The following is a 15370-nucleotide window of genomic DNA, read 5'->3' on the forward strand; positions in this document are numbered from 1 at the left end:
TGCATAGGAACCCAGCAACTAAGAAAACCGGCATGTTGATGGGGGTGTACGTCAGCATGTGCCATATGAAGCACTATTCAAAGTTGGTTGTTAATGTAGTGCAGTTGATCTTTGGGTAAATGAAGTAGCTCAGCAGGTAGTGAGCCATCTTCTTATGCTGTCCCATCGAAGATGCTGAGATCTCTCCTGAGTGACCCTCAGGTTTGCAGAAGGTATGGACGTAGTCGGTTTTGTCCTGATCTCCTGACTTCCTCAGCCTTACTCCCTCAGTTTTGAGCTGGAGGAGATTTCCTATGTACAGAGGGTTGATGAAGATGGTTTTCCCTTTTACTTCAGTGCTCAGGTAGTCGGCGGAGTCACTGGCAACCTTGAGGTTGTGGTAAAATTCCCTCACTAGGTCAGGATATGTCTCATCCCTGACCGAGAATAGCCCAGTCCATTCGTTCTTGGAAATCCACTCAGCAAATGGCTGTTCGTTCTGTACAAAGTGCTCCGAAACTCATCTGGAGGGTTCTACCTTCCATTCTCGTACATTGTCGAAGACCTTGGAGTAGGTCCTGATCTTAACAGCTTTCCCTTGGCCAGATGTTTGGCCAGTTTTACCCTTGCTTGGTGTAGAAGGGTTTTGTGAAGGTTCATCGGAGCTGGACTTTTGGTGGCCGGCACCGGAGACGTTGAAAGACAACTTAGTCATTCTTCGAATATGGAGGAATTAGAGGAATTTGAGAGAAAAGAAGTTCTAAGTGATTTCTTTGCCTTAAGAATTGATTAAGCGTAAAGAGTAAAAGATGGGGAAATACCCATAATTTATAGACGAAATGAACGGTGTGGATCTTAATCGAATCCATGTGTCAGTTTTGCCTTGGGATCATGTACCGACAATGATCCTGGCATTTATGACACATTACGGCGAATACGTCATCCTAGGCTATACGCGTGCTTTGCATTTATGCTAACGGATTAATCACTCAGTATTTAGAATGTCAAGCGTTTGATATTCTGAGTGGTCAGTGCAGTATTTAAGGATGATTTTAAGTTCAAGTTCTAAACTAATTTACTCAGTATGCAAGTTTTACTCAGTTATTGTATATTCAGACAGTTCCGATGAGTAACTCAGCAAACAATAAATCATTCAGTATGTAATTCACTCAGCATTCATATTCATTTAGCACAGGAATTTACTGAAGAGGATTAAACATACCAATTGCTTCTCTCAGTATGCTGAACTGCTCACGAGCCAGTGGCTTCGTGAAGATATCCGCAAGCTGTTCGTCCGTTGGGACAAAGGTCAGCTTGATCTCACCCTTGAGTACATGGTCTCTAATGAAGTGATGTCTGATGCTGACATGCTTCATTCTGCTGTGTTGAATTGGGTTCTTGGACAGATCAATTGCACTTTTGTTGTCACATTTGACCTCAATTGTCTTCGTTTGAACACCATAATCTTCAAGTTGTTGCTTGATCCATAGGACTTGAGCAACACAATGACCAGCAGCAATGTACTCAGCTTCAGTGGTGGACAAGGCTACTGACGCCTGCTTTTTGCTGAACCAGGATACAAGACAGCTTCCTAAGAAGTGGCATCCTCCAGAGGTGCTTTTACGTTCCAGCTTATCTCGTCCATAGTCAGCGTCAGTGTATCCGATAAGTGTAAAATCATGAGTATTTGGATACCACAAACCTGCGTTCACTGAGCTTTGCAAATATCTAAGGATTCTTTTTACAGCAATGTAATGAGATTCCTTAGGGTTAGATTGATATCTAGCACAGTAGCATACTGAAAACTGAATGTCCGGTCTACTGGCTGTTAAGTAAAGTAGAGAGTCTATCATACCTCGATATAACTTGCTGTCTACTGACTTACCATTCTCATCAGCGCAGAGGACAGTGTCAGTGCCCATAGGAGTGGATATTGGCTTGCAATTTTCCAAGTCATATTTCTTTAAGATCTCCTTGGCATATTTGGCTTGACTGATGAAGATGCCATTCTTTCCTTGTTTAATTTGAAGACCGAGGAAGAAGTTGAGTTCTCCCATCATAGACATTTCAAACTCAGTCTGCATTTGTTTGCTAAACTCCTTGCACATTGATTCGTTAGTTGCACCAAATATTATATCATCAACATAAATTTGGGCCAGCAGGGTATCTTTACCCTTTTTCTTAATGAATAAGGTTGTATCAGCTTTGCCCCTGACGTAATTTCTAGTCAGCAGGAAACTGGTCAGCCTCTCATACCAAGCATGTGGTGCTTGTTTGAGGCCGTACAGAGCCTTTTTGAGTTTGTAAACATGGTTTGGGAACTTAGGGTCCTCAAAACCTGGAGGTTGATTTACATAAACCTCCTCGTTTATAACTCCATTAAGAAATGCACTTTTGACATCCATTTGGAATAATTTAAAATTCATGTAAGATGCATATGCACATAATATTCTAATTGCCTCTAGCCTCGCCACTGGGGCAAAGGTCTCACCGTAGTCTATACCTTCTTGCTGACTGTAGCCCTGAGCTACAAGCCTTGCTTTGTTCCTGACTACGTTTCCTTGTTCGTCCATCTTGTTCCTGAAGACCCATCTTGTTCCGATGGTCTTTTGACTCTTTGGATGAGGCACTAACTCCCATACATCATTTCTTCAAAATTGATCGAGCTCCTCTTGCATTGCGTTCATCCAGAATTCATCGTACTCAGCTTCAGCGAAATTCTTCGGTTCTTGTACTGAGACGAAAGCAACATTGCTGAGGTACTTCCTGAGTTGATTCCTCGTCATCAGGGTATTCCCAGCAGAATCCAGGATTGCACTTTCGGAGTGCCCTCTTGGAATCCTTATTTCTTTGGGTAGATTCATGTCTTGTGCTGTTCCTGTTTCAACAATCTCTGCAGAAGTAGATGGGTCAGTAAAAGTAATCTTAGGTTCACTCTTACTTTTGGTCAGCCTTTTCGTGAATGACTCAGTAGCTGGTTCTGAGTCAGCGATGGTTACTGAGTTTGGATCATCTTCGGTCAGCGGCTGGTATCTACCTGCAGGGTCAGTTTCATTGAACTCTACATGTATTGACTCTTCTAAAACTTGAGTTCGCTTATTAAAAACTCTGTATGCTTTGCTGTTTGTTGAGTAGCCCAGAAAGATAGCTTCATCAGCTTTTGAATCAAACTTTGCTAAGATATCTTTGGTATTTAAAATAAAACATCTACAGCCAAAGGCACGAAAGTATCCAATGTTGGGCTTTCGTCCTTTCCAAAGTTCATAGGGGGTTTTCTTAAGTATAGGTCTAACTAGAGCCCTATTCAGAATATAGCATGCTGTGTTAACAGCTTCTCCCCAAAAATACTTTGGAAGCCTATGCTCATCCAGCATTGTCCTGGCAATCTCAACCAGAGTTCTGTTCTTCCTTTCAACAACCCTATTTTGCTGAGGCGTTCTAGGAGCAGAGAAGTTGTGGTCAATGCCGCTGGCTTCACAGAATTCAACAAACTTTTGGTTTTTGAATTCTCCACCATTATCACTACGGATATGAGCTAATTTTAGGTCTTTCTCATTTTCAATTTTCCTAACCAAATTTGAAAATGTCTCAAAGGTCTCATCCTTGCTGGTCAGCAAGATAACCCACGTATACCGAGAGAAATCATCTACAATGACCAAGGAAAATCTTCTTCCACCCAGACTCAGCGGCTGGACTAGACCAAAGAGATCCAAGTGTAGTAATTCTAACGGACGTTTAGTTGAGACAATGTTTTTACTGTGAAAAGATTGTTTGGTTTGTTTTCCAGCTTAGCAAGCGTGGCATAATTGATCTTTTTGAAATTTAAGTTCAGGCAGTCCCTCAACCAATTGCTTTCTTGCTAGTTTGGCCAGGAGGTCCATGCTTACATGACCAAGTCTCCTGTGCCATAGCCAGGAATTTTCTTCCTTTGTTACTAAGCACACAGTTTTTGAAAACTTTTTCTCTAAGTCTAGCATAAAGACATTATCTATCCGAGGGGCAGTTAAAATTAACTCATTAGTTTTACCCTCGTATATTTTACATCCAGTAGCATCAAATATAACTTTTCTCCCATTGTCACATAGCTGAGCTACGCTGAGTAAGTTATATTTGAGTCCGCTGACTAGGGAGACAGATTCAATAGTAGGATTACCTCCGATGGTTCCTGAGCCTACTATCTTACCCTTCTTGTTGTCTCCAAAACTTACACTCCCTCCTCGTTTACGTTCAAACGTGATGAACTGAGTTTCATCACCCGTCATATGCCTTGAGCATGCGCTGTCAATATACCACATCTTTGACTTCTCGGCACATCTCAGGCTTACCTGCATTGTAATCAGTTTCCTTTAGGTACCCAATTCTTTTTGGGTCCTGACTTGTTAGGTGCAACAGGTATAGCATCATATTTTATTTTATGGTGACATATATGGACAGTATGGCCATTCTTTCCACAGAAGTCACAACTGTCCTTCTGTTTAGGATTTTTTACTGACTTGTCAGCACCCCAGTGCTGAGCGTGCCAGCACACTTTAGTAGTGTGTCCTAACTTCCCACAAAAGTCACACTGGACTTTTCACTGGGGATTCCATCTTTGCTGAGTACCTTGGTACTGAGTTCTCAGAGGGGTGTTATTTTTCTTAGGAACCTTTAATTGGTTCTGGATGGTTGTGACGTCCTTCCTAAGTTTCTTTGAAACTGACTGGACTTCAGACACATACTCATGCATGATCTTCATGTTATCATGCAGAGTCGAATTGTCCTGAAGAAGGTATCTGAGGTCACTCAGTTTGACCTCTTCCACTTCGTCACAGCGCCTGCTGAGTGCTCTAACCTTTTTATTACACTTCTTAACAAGTGTATAGAGATCACTCAGGGCATTAACCATATCGTTTCTGAGTTGGGGAAGAGAAATTACCTCATTTGATTGCTCTTCATCATCTGATGCGATGGATGGGTCAGCATGCTCAGAGACGCATGGCTCAGCAAGTTCGTCAGCCATAAAGCATATCTTTGCTGACTCGGTGGCCTCAGTTTCTGTTGATGAAGATTCATCACTGTCACTCCAAGTAGCCACCATTGCCTTCTTCCCACTCTTCTTGTCTTTCCTTAGCGTGGGGCAGTTCGACTTAATATGGCCAGCTTGATGGCACTCAAAGCATGTAATGGGCTTTGAGCTGTCCTTTCTGTATTTGCTGTCGCTTTAGTCAGCATTATTCTTATCAAACCTTTTGTAAGGCTTTTTAGAATATTTGTCGTTCTTCCTGAACAGCCTCTTCATCTTTCTTGTGAACATGGCCATCTCCTCATCATCAGTTGAACTCCCGTCAGTGGAGTCAGCCTTCATGACAAGTGACTTCTGCTTCTTGTCATCAGATTTTTCTTTCACCTCAAAGTTTTTCATGGATATCTCATGGGTCAGCAATGAACCGATGAGTTCGTCATATTTGTAGGTGGTTAAATCCTGAGCTTCCTCAACTGCTGTCTTCTTTGCTTGCCAGTCTTTTGGAAGACTCCTGAGTATCTTTTTGACTTGTTCTTCCTCAGTGAAGATTTTCCCAAGTCTCTTGAGCTCATTAATGATGTTGGTGAACCTTGCGTTCATGTCTGAAATGCCCTCATCATTGTTCATCTCGAACAGCTCGTACAGTCTCATCTGCTGATTCACCTTGGATTCTTTTACTTTGTTTGTTCACTCGTAGGTGACTTCCAGCTTCTTCCAGATCTCTTGTGCCGACTCACAACCTGAGATTTTGTTATATTCTGCAGCATCGAGCGCACAGTGAAGCATATTGATAGCCGAAGCATGGTTTTGAAGCTTCTTGAGATCATCCTCTGTCCATTCAATCTCAGCTTTAACAACTGACTGGCCAGCAACAACTTTCACAGGTACAAACGGGCCTTGGACTATAGATAGCCAGGCACTCATGTTTGTAGCTTGAATGAAGTTCTTCATCCTATTCTTCCAAAAGGTATAGTTTGACCCGAAGAATAGGGGAGGCCTAGTAATGGACAGCCCCTCAGGTAATATCTGAGTTGTCTGGTTTCCAGGAAGAAACCGAGTGCTGTTTTCACCCATGGTATGGATCAACTCAAGGTTGTTAGACCTTTAGTAATGAGCTTTTAAGCTCTGATACCACTTGTTGGTCCCTTGTTTAGTTGCAAGTATAGTTCCAAGGGGGGGTTAGGAACTATTTAAACTTTTTTCAATTTAGGCAGACTTCTTTTTCTAAAGAAAAAAGGTTTCAACAGCGGCGCAGAGTAAACAGCAAGATACTGGTTTAGTCAACAGGTGACTAGGTCAGTTTCTTAGCTTGAGTCAGGAGATAGCACTTAGAGTCTATTCTTGAGCTCAGACGTTCAACGCGCACAACTCAACTTGACCTCTTTACTTGGTCAGTTTTGATTATTTAAAGCAAGCAATATAAATAAGGAGTTAAGGTTTAGAAATACTTCACTCAGCAGATTTATCCAGGTTCGGCTTCTTCTAAGCCTACGTCCTGTCCCCGGAACACTTCCGAGATTTCGAATCCTCTACTGAGCTCTTTAAAGGTAGAGCCTCAAACCTTTTACAATATCAGCAATTGAGTATGACAAGAGTACCTTCCTCTATACTTCTACTCAATCCTAATCTCTCCACTGAGTACTTAAAACCGAGTACTCAGCCTCTCCTTTCTATCTCTAGAAATGATAAGTGTTTTTGTCCTAATACAAAGATGTGCTAAGACACTTTAGATGATTTACAATCACTCTAGACTTTTACACATATATGAAAATGTAGTGTAAGAATTTTGCTTTGCTTCTTGCTTGCAGAACTTGTAGAGATTTGGTCAGCGTAATGGCTTGATCAAGTTCTGTGTGTTGTGAAGCTTGTGATGGCACTATTTATAGAAACGTCTGGTCATTCGGTCATTTCGAATTTCGAAATAACCGTTGGAGGGAAACGGCTATGTGTCGTTGTCATCCTGACTTGCACAGAGCTCTCGGCCAATCACAATTGTGTATCTTCTGTCCTCGGTCAGCACAGCAGATGGTCTCTCCTTTTATGGTAAAGTCAACTGGACAGCATACTGTGTCGTCTGAACTTTGCCAAAAGAGGAAACACTTTGTCTGGAAGTTTTCCTTTGCCAGCTGCTGTCTTGTACGCTTTGTCGAGACTACTCAGCAGCTTCATCTTGAAGTTGTTCCCGAAGGTCTTCTAGATCCTTCCGATTGCTGAGTTGCGTTTTGAACAAAACGGCAATGTCTTGATATACGCGGGCCGAGTGTACTGAGTTGTTTGACTTGGGCCTTGGCTTCCGTATTGGGCTTGGGCCATCCAATCCTTATGACTTATAACATTTATACTCAACATTGAACAAACACATTAGTAGGATAAATCAAAGCATTTAAACTTAGTGTGTTTAGAATATGTATTTTAACAATTTTGTCAAATCAAAATTATGTAGAAAGGTGTTTCAACAGCTATAATCTGCTACAATCAAGAGTATTGTCAATATACTTCACATCCCCCCCCCCTCAAGATGGAGCAGAGGAAACAAAGCCCATCTTGCGTAAAGTCGGATACATATGATGAGAACTAAGAGGCTTGGTGAGAAGGTCGGCTAATTGATCGCGAGTAGAAACATATGGAGTAGAAAGGAAACCAGATGCAATATGATCGCGAATCACATGACAATCAATATCAACATGTTTAATTTTCTCATGAAACACAGGATTTTTGGCGATGGCTATAGCCGACTGACTGTCACTATGTAAAGAAATGGGTAGAGACGGATGAATATCAAAATCAGTTAACAAGTAACTAATCCATTTTAATTCACAACTCGTTGTAGCCATGCTTCGATATTCCGCCTCTGCAGAAGAACGACTAACAATAGCTTGTTTCTTCATTTTCCAAGATATAAGAGAAGCACTAAGAAAAACACAATGACCAGTAACGGACCATCGAGTAATCGTACATTTACCCCAATCAGCATCACAAAAGGCAAGAACTTGAGTTAAATTCTGATTGCTAGGATAAAGTAAACCATGATGGAAAGTACCTTTAAGATATTTTAAAACATGTAGAGCATCTTGAAGATGATGAGTACAATGACTTTGCATATATTGGCTTAACTGATTTGTAGCAAAAGCAATATCTGGTCGAGAGAAACTGAGATATAAGAGCCTTCCTACTAGTCGGCGAAATTGTGCGGGATCATATAACAAATCACCAGGTTCACTGAGTTTCAAACCTATAATCATAGGACTAGAAACGTCATCAGCATTTTGTAATCTAGAATCAATCAAAAGGTCATGAATATACTTTGTTTGAGTAATAAAAATCCCAACATTAGATCGAGCAACCTCGACACCAAGGAAATACTTCACCGGACCCAAATCTTTAATTGTAAACAAATTATGCAAATGATTTTTCACCTTGGATATATCTTCATCATCTGAACCCATAATCAAAATGTCATCCACGTAAATGAGCACTGCCAAAAAATTTGTTGTTGTTTTAATAGTAAAAAGACAATAATCATTCTTTGATCTTTTGAACCCATAATCAACAAGTTGAGTAGATAATTCCTTGTGCCACTGTCTACCAGCTTGTTTAAGGCCGTAAAGAGACTTAACAAGTCGACAACCATAACCATGGGGTACCTGCGCATAACCCAAAGGTGGTTTAAAGGTAGATTTCTTCATCTAAATGGCCATGAAGATAAGCATTATTCACATCAACTTGATGAATGCTCCATCCTTTTGCTGCCCCAATCGCAAGAAATATTCTGACTGTAACCGTACGAGCTACAGGACTAAAACTTTCATGGTAATCAACACCAAAAATTTGATTGTAACCTTTGTCAACTAATCTTGCCTTATATCTTTCAACCTCTCCTTTTGGTTTATATTTGATCCTAAAAATCCGTCTTGTTGCAAGAGGCTTTTTCTCTTTGGGAATTGGAATAATGTCCCATGTATGATTATCCTCAAGAGCCTTCAACTCGTTTTGCATAGCTACAACCCAGTTAGAATTCAATTTTGCTTAATGATAGTGAGTGGGTTCTTTTTCTTGCATAAGAGTAGTAAGGAATGCTTTATGGTTTGAAGTAAAATTAAGAATAGATGGTGAATGTGGATAAGGAGAGATAGTGCAAGCAGTGAAGTCTTGCAACCAATTAGGTTTGCTTTTAATCCTTGTGGATTTTCATGAAGGAGAAATAACATCTGTAGAGGGCATAGGATGAGTAGAATTTGTAAAAGGCATAGAAGTAGTGGATGGTGGGGTAGGCACATGTGAATTATTAGGTGAAATAGAAATGTCAGGCACATGGGAACTTGACATTGATTCAAAAAGTAAAAGGGCATGTGATATATCAGATAAGTCAGAACATTGGGTAATGGAATAAGGATCCACTGAGTTAGAAGATTTACTAAAAGGAAAAATCTTCTCAAAGAAAGTTACATCCCTGGAAATATGTAACCTGTTGGTACTCAAACTAAAAATCTTATAGCCTTTCTTTCCTGGATCAAATCCCAAGAAAATACCATGTTCTGCCCTCGGACTAAATTTATCTTTTCCTGGTTTTGTTGAAGCAAAATAACAACTGCAACCAAAAACATGAAATTTTGTATAATTAGGAGGTATCTGATGAAAAAGTTCATATGGAGTATTCCAATTCAACAATCGAGTGGGCAAAATATTGATAATAGATGCTGCCAATAGAATAGCTTCACCCCAAAAAATCGTTGGCAAACTTGCTTGGAATAGAATTGACCTTGCGACTTCAAGCAAATGTTTATGTTTGCGTTCAACAACACCATTTTGTTGTGGTGTATAAACGGATGTAGTTTGATGTATTATGCCCTGTTCTTGAAACATTATGATGCACTGATGATTGATAAATTCAGATCCGTTGTCGTTACGAATAACCTTCACTTGTGCATTAAACTGACATTTTAGCATTTTTAGAAAAACAGCTAAAGCATTGAGAACTTGTGACTTAGATTGAAGTAAAATAACCCAAGTCAATCTTGTGTAATCATCAACTATTGTTAAAAAGTATCTTGCACCAGAAATAGAAGGAATCTTATAAGGACCCCAAAGATCGATGTGTAACAATTCAGCTCTATGCTTAGTAGTAATTACACTTCTAGCAAACGGCAATCTGTGTTGTTTAGCGAATGGGCAAACATTATAGTGTGATGAATTACATGTAATATCAATAGTATCTATATGACTTAAAGCATCAACAGAGGTGTGGCCTAATCTCAAATGCCAAATATCTGGTTCTGCTTGATCTGTAGAAAAGAAACAATTGTGCTTGACTTTATTTATGATCTTTTCTGAAAAAGATTTGTTATCTAGCAAATAGAGCCCATCAACCTTCCACCCTATTGCACATATATCATGAGTTGTTTTATCCTGCAGATAACAACAACTTTCATGAAAAAGAACTTCAAGATTGGACTGATTAAGCAATTTTCCAACTAAAAGTAAATTGTACTTAAAATGTGGTACAAGCAAGACACCATTTAGCTCAACAACAGATGATAGTTTCACATTACCAATGCACTTTACACGTTGAATTGTACCATCAGGTAATATCACTTGTTGTTGTTTATGTGCAAACTTAATATCACTAAACCAACTTTTCATAGGACTCGTGTGAGAAGTAGCCCCACTATCCAATATCCAACACATATCATTGAATATAGGTATAGTTAAGTTTTCCTTACCAGAGAAGCCTGTAAATGCAGTAAAATCTGAAGGAATATGCATATGAGAATCAGCTGCAACCATCTTTTCTTTGCCTTTCAACATTTTATACACCTCATATATCATGTGTTGCATGTTGAGAGCCCCTCCAGTATCATCTTCTTCAAATTCATTATACTCTCCGCCATTAGAAACATCTGTATTTGTATGGACAGCATTTGCTCTGTTGAATCTGGAGCCAGAACCAGATCTACCTTGACCTCTGCCCTTAGAATCTTTCTTTTCTTTGGATTTTGGATGCCAATCAGGATAACCTATAAGTTTGAAGCAAGAATAACGAATATGCCCACTCATATCATAATGATCACAATATTTATCTCCTTTTGTATCACCATTAATTTTCCCTTTGTTACCTGTGTAATTCTGTCCCATAGATCTTCTATCTCCTCTAAAAAAACTAGCAATTTCAGTGGTTTGAACAATTGAAACCTCATGTTGCTTTTCTACCTTTTGTAACATAGAATATGCTTTGTTAATGGTGGGTAATGGATCCATTAACAATATTTGATTCTTCACATGTTCATATGATTCATTTAACCCCATCAAAAACTGAATCAATTTTGCTTCTTCAAAAATATCAGCCATTCTTTGGAAAGCATTGCAGTCACAAGTCTTAGAAGCTCCACAATGACAACTAGGTGTTGGTGTTAGAAAATTCAATTCATCCCATAAACGTTTCAGTTTATTATAATAGTGTAGAATTGAAAGATTACCTTGAGTCATAAGACTAATCTCCCTTTGAATCTTATACAGCATAGGACCATTACTGGTACCAAATCGATGCTCTAAATCAAGCCACAATTCTCTTGAAGAAGACACATATTGAAATCCATCAGCAATATCTTTGGTCATACTGTTGAGAATCCACGCAGTAACTAAGCAATCTGGCTTCAACCATTGATTATACTCTGCTGATTTCTCATCGGGAGCATTCTCATCTTTCAAAGAAAGTTACAGTATAATATTCATGTGGTTGCAGTTCTCTAACTGCTTTCTTTTTCTTTGGCGGCATTTAGATCTGTAAGCACCTTGTGCTCTGATACCATATGAAACAAAGATTAATTCTCATTTTAGTGAAGTAACGATTACAGTATAATGGTCTCTATTTATTAACTAAAATATCTAACAAACTCATAACTAATATTCAGCTAAGGAGTAGATAGTTACAACAACTATAATCTGCTACAATCAAGAGTATTGTCAATATACTTCACATGGTGTTCTGTTTTTTCCTTCTTTTCCCTACAAAAAAAAAAATAACACAGTAAAATATTTTAGACAATTTCAAAAAAAAATTGTGATTAATTTATATGTAGCAGGTTTAGTTTTTTGAAATTGTCTAAAATATTTTACTGTGTTATTAATATAGTTACAAAAAAAATGTATGAAACTGTTTCAATTTATCGACAAACTGGTTTAGAATGTTTGATGTAGCTAAATAACTGTAAAACAAGTCTTTTCAAATTTTCGGTGGTGCATGGTTAAAATTGATCTTGCTTGAAAATTGTACAAATTCAATCAACATCAATATAATTTTTATATAATTTTATTTTGCTTTTTATAAAATAATAAAGTAATTTTTTATATTTGTTTCGACAGTGGCGTGAAGCCGCTGCCCACTATCTGACAGGAATCCCAAAGGGATCCCAAAATCTGCTGCAAAATAAGATGGTTCATAACCTTCCTTAACTAACACTCTCGAATGAAGTGTGTGTTTATTGTTTTGAAAGGAAAGCAACACAGGGAGCTCATTCCAAAAAGAAGCACATGGAGAGAAACTCGAAGGTTAGAACTTATTCACACTGATTTGTGTGGTCCAATTTCACATATTTCTAATAATGAAAGGAAATATTGCGCTATGTTTGATTGATGACTATAGCTGAAAAGCCTTGTCATATTTCCTTTTGTGCAAAATTAGAGACTTTTATTATGTTCAAATTGTGTAAGATATATGTTGAGAAAGAAACAATTCTTGCTATTAAGTGTTTATGAATAGGTCGAGGAAGGGAATTCACATCTTCTGAGTTCAATGATTTTTGTACAGAAAATTGAATTTGAAGGCAATTGACAACGACATATACACCAAAACAAAATAGAGTAGTAGAAAGGAAGAATCATATAGTGATGAATTGCATAAGGAGCATGTTGTATGAGAAAGGAATTCAAAGATCCTTTTGGCCGAAGCAGTGATATGGGAAATCTATGTGCTCAATCGTTTCCTTGATATAGCCCTGGAGGATGCAACACCAAAAGAAATTTGGAGTGGAGTGAGGCCATGAATTGAATATTTGAGAATCTTCGAATGTGTATGTCATATACACGCCCCAAATGTCAAAAGAACCAAACTGGACAACAAGAGTATAAGCGGGATGTTTTTAGGGGTTAGTGATGAATCAAAAGGGTATAAGATATATGATCCTATGGCAAAGAAGGTGGTAATTAGAAAAGATGTAGTGTTTGAAGGAAAGAAAAAGTGGGATTAGGACAAAAGTTATGAGCAACAAATACTTATTGAGATAGAGTGGGGACAAAACAAAGATGAAACTGTAAATGAAGATGAAATGGTCGGAAATTTAGCAGGTAATGATGTTTTGAAGAAGAAGACATTGTTGCAAAGGAAGACAATGATACTGCAGTTGATGAAAAAAATGCAACGAATTTTTTTGAAATACATTACCATTGCAATATTAATTTTTGAATTGAATTTCTAATAAAGAGGCATATTAATTTTGAATTGAATTGTTTAGGTTCTAAAAAATGTTAGAGTTTATGTTAAATATATATTTAATGTTACCGTTTATGTTAAAATATTACCATTTATTTTCGATAGATAAGACTTATTGTTTTTATCTGTAAAAAAACAAGACCTTTTATCTTTGTAGTTACAAACAATTAAATATATTTAATAATTTATCGTTTTGGTTGTTGAGTGTTTTAAGCTTTTGACAAAAATGTTAATGGATTCCTAAAAACAATCACTAAAGATGCTCTAAGAGAGTAGATGAGTTGTAGGAGCCGTGATACAAGTCAAATGATTAAAAAAATAAAATAAAAATGATAAATTACTTTTCAACTATTTCATCAAAATTTTCCACGTCAACATCTTTTTAACAGTGTGAGTATTTTAGACTCTCTTTGCTAACAACATGAAACACATACCTTTATTTGTAAAATTCAAAACCACAAAATTGAGTTTGCAAACGAACTAAACCACTGTGTTTTTTTTTTATACTTTACCGTAATTAAAAATGCTAAATTGACAATGATTAAATTGAATAAAAGTAAAAGTTTAAACTATAAAAAAATTCAAAGAACTCGTAAAATTAAATAATCATAATTATTTTGCCGACGTTCATTTTATTTCTGAATCATTGTCCTTTCTTTAATGTTAAACAATGATATCAACTTGTATCATCACGTTTTAGCCATTTGTATCAAATGAATATGTCAGCTGTATGCAAAAAAAAATAGATCAGATTGTCTCTCGAGATACGATAAAACGAAATAAAAATTGCAAAAATAATGAAAAAAATAGAATGGAGTAGAAGATGACTGTTGATAGGATATTTTTCCCTCAGAAATTCGAACTTGTCGAATTCATCACACTTAAAAGTGTCTCGGATAGTGTCATGGGAAGAAAAAAAACTAAACAGAAAATTAAATCTAAAAATGGATTATAACACAAGAAATTTCATAAATACTTTAGAAATTCATCATCTACTCAAGAGGATGCAAAAAGCATATTTATAGGCATTTTGGAAGGTAAAAACATCCCAAATGATGGGATAAGTTGCTTGGAGCATAAATCTAGCAAAAAAAACAAAGCTTATCCTAAAAAGTGCGATCAAGTCGGACTTTCCTGAAATAATGTAAAAGTAACCACATTTACACAACTTAAATCACGTAAATACAATTTGTATCGTGTAAAAGCAACTTAAACAACAATTACGCAATTTAAGCCATGTAAACGTAGTTGCGGACCATGTTTCACCCCACATCCTCGAGACAAGATTCTACCATCCCAGAATCTTTCTATTAACTCTAAAAACTTACCCTTGATGTCCAAATTGAGCATGGCCAAACTCGTTGGACTCCTATTGGGAGCCTATATTACTATGTGATGATGTATATGAATGTTTTAGCCAAAGCTCGAGTTTGATCGAAACTTGTTCAAAGTATAAATTGCTCCATATAACTCAGAATCAAGCCTTATTGATTGTGTTAGGACGCTCTTACTAAGTACTATGTATGCAATAGGTACTCGAATATTGACTCACTCTGATCAAAAGTCAACTTTTGAACTCGATTTGGTTGATAAAAACTTCCACGAGGCATAAATTACAAAAGAGGCTCCCTAAAATATTCAGAAATGAGACCACAATATTTTTTCAAATTCTTATTGATCAAACCTCTCATACAACAGTAAAGAAGAAAAGGTAAAATGGAAAGAAAATTTACAAAATTACAGAGGAGAAAGCAAGAAGCACCCAAAACTACTCTCTTTAATATTTATATTGATTCAGAAGAGAACCCCAAGAGACGACACGCATTAGGGAGTAATCATGACACCATATTCTTAGGGTAACTTTGAAAAACCAAAAAAGAGTAGTAATAATTACTCCTAAGAAG

This window comes from Euphorbia lathyris, chromosome 7 (assembly GCF_963576675.1).
Source record: "Euphorbia lathyris chromosome 7, ddEupLath1.1, whole genome shotgun sequence".
NCBI classification, from domain to species: Eukaryota; Viridiplantae; Streptophyta; class Magnoliopsida; order Malpighiales; family Euphorbiaceae; genus Euphorbia; species Euphorbia lathyris.